Below are 6,000 nucleotides of genomic sequence, written 5' to 3' on the forward strand. Positions count from 1 at the left end.
TTTTCCCGCACGTGAATTCTGACCAATCAATAAGCAGTTTAGGAAATATGTTCAACAACATCTGGCCAATGAGAGATGTGGATTTTGTCAGATGGGTGCATTTTAGTTCGTTTCAACTGGTTCGGACCAAAGCCAGCAGTGTGGTGTGAAAACGACCCAAAGACGGCAGAAGATGCAACAATGTATCATTTATTACCCTTGGTGGGGACCAAATGAAGCGAACTACAGATGTAAAAGCACCCTAAGTGTTTACATACATTGTCATGATAGGATAATAACTTGATAATATGTTACTCACTCTAACTTCTGACACTTTTAGCTTCATACAAGTATTTAACATGTATAATCAGTGCTTTACATATTCAGTTATTCTACACAATCAGTCATTCTTCTCAGTGCTTCTCATATGATGTGATAGACCCGTACAGCTTTACTGTAGACATTTCCTTGAGTGAGAATAGCACTGACTGAAACTTTCAGTCGTACACCATGCCCACTAAAAAGGTATCATTGGTACCCTTTTAGCAGTGGAAATGCAAGCCCGATAAAGGTGACCTGTATCAACCCGTACTGTACCGTACCATGTTCAATCCACTTCATTTGTAAAAACTTAAAATGTTGAACATACAGTTAAAGTCAGAATTATTCGCCCCCTTCAAATTTTTTTCTTCTTTTTTAAATATTTTCCAAATGATGTTTAACAGATTCAGGAAATTTTCACAGTATGTCTGATAATATTTTTTCTTCTGGAGAAAGTCTTATTTGTTTTATTTCGGCTAGAATAAAAGCAGTTTTTAATTTTTTAAACACAATTTTAGGGACAAAATTATTAGCCCCCTGTAAGCTATATTTTTTCTCGATAATCTACAGAACAAACCAACATTATACAATAACTTGCCTAATTACACTAACCTGCCTAGGTAACCTAATTAACCTAGTTAAGCCTTTAAATGTCACTTTAAGCTGTGTAGGAGTGTCTTGAAAAATATCTAATCAAATATTATTTACAGTCATTATGGCAAAGATAAAATAGTCAGTTATTAGAGATGAGTTATTAAAACTATTATGTTTAGAAATGTGTTGAAAAAAATCTGCTCTCCGTTAAACAGAAATTGGGGAAAAAATAAACAAGTGGTCTAAAAATTCAGGACGGCGAATAATTCTGACTTCAACTGCATGTTGAACCCAGCATTTTTTTAATGCGTAGCAAATAATAAAAGCCAATTTTCAGGATAATTGATCAAGGTTGTTTTTGTTAACTAATCTGAAACATTTAGTCAAAATGAAAACAAATTAATGGGCAACAGTCACTAATCAGCTGTGACCATCGAGGGTTTGGCTTTGAGCAGTTGAGGAAGAACATCTGTACGCCCACAGCACTTTCATTTCGGTCATAGACTTCAGCATCTGGTGAGCTTGTAAACAGGCTTAAAATTGATAGGCCCACCTGTGCATTGTCATCATGTGATTCCCCAGAATATTTCAGCTGCCAACACACACCTCTGGCTGAGAGCTTGCCTTATGGAGCCTCTAACTTTTTAAAATCAAATACTTCTACAGAAAGCCAAAATTAACAACCTTCATGTTGAATACATTCTTCTAGAGACAAGTAATTTGGCTGTCTGCACTGTTGCCAACTGTTTTCAACAAAAAGGCGCTAAGCTATGACTAAAAAGTTGCAAGATTACGTCAACCGTTAATTTGCATATTACTGACGTCATCACGTTCTGCCATTTCTGTTTGTTTAACAGCCTATGGTTAATAAAGGGGATTCATGTTTGCACTACGCTTTATAAGCATGTCAATTTAACTAAATTTGTTGCTGTTTGAATACAGTATATCAGTATAGATGTGTAGTGAATTTGCAGTAATCTCTCAGACGTAATAAACTCAGACAGGTTATGAAACGGTCACTAAAATATCTGTGATTGTGAACAAGAAAAGAATAAACGGTCAAATTAAATTGTTGAAATAAAGGAGAAGCAGATCGGTTTGATTTTACAAGGGAAATACCTTTACACTGCCGGTGCTAAATAATTTGCCGTCGGTACGCAGAAGAGAGATCTGCTCTCGGGCTGCAGGTGGGAGAGAGTGCTGTACGAGGCCTGGGCCGCCTGACAGTGCTCTGAGGCGGGGCAGGGCCGACGGCATCACTCGCAGCTCGATGTGAAGAGTAGGAACGGGACAGTATAGACAAATGACAGTCTATAAAAATCTCCAGAACACAAAAAAGTCGCTAGATTTGTCGCTAGTCGCTTTTCTGAAAATTTTTCGCTAGGGTGGTCTGAAAAGTCGCTAAATCTAGCGACAAAGTTGCTAAGTTGGCAACAGGGCCGGAGTGGGACTCTTTTTCAGCCCTGGAGTTTCAAGCCTCAGACTGGCCCATCTCAGTTCACCACTGACTATATTAAAATAAGGTTATTTCCAATTCAGTTTCTAATTACACTATCACGTCTTTTTTTGAGAAAACAGCACTTTTAGAACTTCAAATGTTCAACAACCCTTACAGTATTATGTCTTAACAATAAAAATGAAGAAAAAAAAATTTGTTACTCAGACAAGGACCGAACCCAGGTTGGCCGCCTCAAAATCTTACGTACTAACCACTGTACCACAACTGCTGTACGTTTAATGGTGGCTTATCTAGTTATATCATCATTAACCTGCATCCTGCTCACGAGGCTAAGAGAAAATAGATAAAAAGAGTAGAGCTACGGTAAAATAATTAATAAGAAGGCTGTGGTCAAGTAAATAATTAAATTATTTTTAAAAAGTGTGACTGCTGAGAGCAACCGATTCTGGACCTAGGGACACCGGCCCTCGCGGCCAAAAAACGGACCGGCCCACCGGGAATTCTCCCGGTCCTCCCGATTAGCCAATCCGGGCCTGGTTGGCAACACCGGCTGCCTGCACTAACCAGGACATGACATATAAATACCCCTGACATGCAGTATATTGTTCAACAAAATGGACAGGTTGAGCTCAGGTTGATATCAAACTCCCCCGCTGCTGAGGCCAAGGCGAACTTCCTGAGAGTAAGATATTATAAAAAAGGTTTAGGCTTATTTTATCTATAATATAGAGCACATTTGGATAGTGGGAGGAAACCGAGAAACCCGGGAGAAATCCATGCGGACACGGGGAGAACATGCAAGCTCCACACAGAAATACAAGATGGCTCAGCGAGGACCCAACGCCATAGGTATTCTTGCTGTGAGGCAACAGTGCTAGTCACTGAGCCACCGTGCCGAACATTCTGGCTAAAGGGGGGACGAGTCGGGTTTCTTCCAGACAAAGATAGGTGTAGAAAGGAAATGGAGAATATATATATATATATATATATATGGTGACTTGGGATCCTTTGATTGAAGGATCATTATTAACTAATGTGAACCAGCTGGGTCAATCATGAGCACATGCTCCTCTCGAAATTAGTTTAAAATTAAACATCACTAACATTTTTAAATGTACATACAGTTGAAGTCAAACTTATTCATCCTTCTGTGAATTTTAGTTTTTTAAAAATACTTATTCAAATATTTGCCAAAAGATGTTTTACAAACAGAGCAAGGAAATGTTCACAGTATTTCCTATAATATTGTTTTCCTCTGGAAAAAGTCTTATTTGTTTTATTTTAGCTAGAATAAAAGCAGTTTTTAATTTTTAAAAAACTATTTTAAGGTTAATATTATTAACCCCCTTAAGCAAAATAATCTTATGTCGAAAGGAAAAAAAACAAGATTATTTAGCTTGTTTAAAAAAAATAAAACTCACTTAATTTTGGCTTTTAGATTTTTAGATATTTGGACTTGAAACAAGACAAAATGTCTAAATAAGAAAATAATTTTTTGCAGTGTAATTTTCAGTTTTTGGGTGAGTTATCCCTTTAATACCCATACTGTAGGAGTCTTGGTATGGAGTCGATACTTCTCCAGTTCAGTTTTGCTGCTTTTTGACAGACTATATTTCATCCTGGTCTGAGCGAGCCTTTCAAATTTGAAAAGTCGAAGAAAGACCACTGGGGAATTTAACCGTATTAAAGAAAGACAAACTTTACTAGAAAGTTTCTCTGTCCGCTACGAGATTTGACCTTCCTGCTTCTCGTCAAACCTGGATGACGTGCCATTGATCTGAAAGAACATTTTTATGAGCGCCAGTACAACGAGGGTCTGTCCGAATTCTCTACAGTGCAGTCGAGCGCTGCTTTTGATGCTATATTTATAATGCATTTGTGAGCTCTTGAAATTTTCTTCTGGGCTGGTTTTTGGTGGCGATCTCAAGTGTATTGTTGCCTCATGCACTGACAGAATATCTACTGCTGTGCGCAAGAGCTGGAGATGATTAAATGGCATTAAGATGCAATATTTATCACTGAAATGACGAGTGTGTGTGTGGTGTGAAAGGGGATGGCTGTAAGGGTGGATTATTAGGATCAACGTGTTCCCTATTCAGGGCTCAGACAGCTTTACATGAGCACCATGTGCCTGTTAGATGAAGAAATGGGGTGTTCGTACACTGCACAATCCAGAAAGGAGAGTACAGCTAAACTTAGAGGCGAGAAATAACCTCTGGTCTTCCCATCCCTCCATTTATTATTCATCCACGGTGTGCTGACACATAGAAAAGCCCTCAACGCATTATTGAACTGGCGTCCAATCTACGCCAGAAGAAGCCAAGCTCTTACCTGTCAACTTTTTGTTTTGTCATCAAAGCTATTGATCGCAGCGCTGTCCATGCCACGTGACAAATAACAGAGCTAATCCTGTGCGATGGCTGGTTAACATTCTCTCTGTGCTGCTGTCCAACAAGCCTGGAGATCTGATTAGACAGCAGCCCAGATGGGGGAGAAAAAGTCAAGCCCACTTGTCTGGTGCGGTAGACATCCCTGAACACCGAATGGTTTTTGATAGCGCAAAGGCACTTGGGCAGAGTTTGGTTAGGTGATATGAGAAACAAACCGCTTATACTAACATTACAAATGCTACGATGAAGCATTTCTATCCATGTGAGGGAAGCTTCTAGGATTTTACATTTCTGTGTTTCTCAGCAGCAGAAGTTGTAATAGTTGCTAAACTTAGGCCCCGTTTACACTAATGCGTTTTAGTTTTAAAACACATAAGTTTTGCTACGGTTACGCCAACCGTTCACACTACACCAGAGTTCTCCAGCGCCGAAAACAGAGCATTTCCAAAACGCTGGAGAGGCCGTTTTCATTCTGAAACGCTGCTGCTTCGTCTCAGTGTGGATGATGGAAAACGGAGACATCTGAAAACGGAGGCGGGGCTGCCGACATTCGCCTCTCTGATTGGGGCTTTTCCCCAATATTAACTAGCCTAACACACACAGTTCAGTCCTGCATCCTCTCCTTGTAAGTTCAGACTTCTCAAGTTTGATCAAGGTCTCTTCTTCTCAGTTTGATATGGAAAACAGACTATACCGAGGACACGGGTAAATCTTCAAAGGGAACAGTGTACTTTATAACCTTATTCACATCACCCTGGCTACGCTGTTTCACTTTCTCAACAATAAAATGTAAACACGATTTAAAGAACTGCCTATTTTCATTTTAATATTAGCAACTTAACAGACAGCAGAAATGTTGAGGCATTGTGCTGCATGAGCGTTATCTTCACTGTGTGAATATTTATAACAAAACAGAGCCGATAACAACTGCCTCCTTTCAATTTCAGTGAAAATACGAAACATACCCTCTCTTTTGCTGAATATCAGTTTTAATAATCGATAATGGCCATTATAAAAGTATAACATACAATAGGTTTATACATTATATGAAATAAAGGCAAGCGATCAGTCAATATACAGAATGTAGGCTACGTGGTTACATTAATCATTAACTTCTTTGCGCTCAGACAAAACACGTTACCTGAGAACAAGTAATAGATTCCTATGACCAAAGTCAGGGAATATGTCGTTAGATAAAGACAACAAGATGAATGAAATATCACGTTTAATAAATATAGTGAGATTAGATCCAGCGGG

At 38.9% G+C, this 6,000-nt stretch overlaps 2 protein-coding genes across 3 annotated transcripts in view; one reads left to right on the top strand and one right to left on the bottom strand.

Moving 5' to 3' along the window:
- Positions 1-6,000, top strand: part of limd1a (LIM domains containing 1a) — a 179,417-nt gene that overhangs the window by 173,200 nt on the left and 217 nt on the right. Inside the window, exon 5 of the mRNA XM_087286004.1 lies at positions 5,079-6,000. This exon is cut by the window's right edge and continues 217 nt beyond it. The gene's annotated coding sequence lies outside the window, so the exon portion shown is untranslated. The remainder of the gene's footprint in view (positions 1-5,078) is intronic.
- The window catches only part of csf3r (colony stimulating factor 3 receptor), a 320,054-nt gene that overhangs the window by 68,227 nt on the left and 245,827 nt on the right, over positions 1-6,000 (bottom strand). The gene's annotated exons all lie outside the window — the stretch shown is intronic.

The sequence above is a fragment of the Danio rerio genome, chromosome 16 (assembly GCF_052040795.2).
Source record: "Danio rerio strain M-AB ecotype USA chromosome 16, GRCz13ab, whole genome shotgun sequence".
NCBI lineage: Eukaryota > Metazoa > Chordata > Actinopteri > Cypriniformes > Danionidae > Danio > Danio rerio.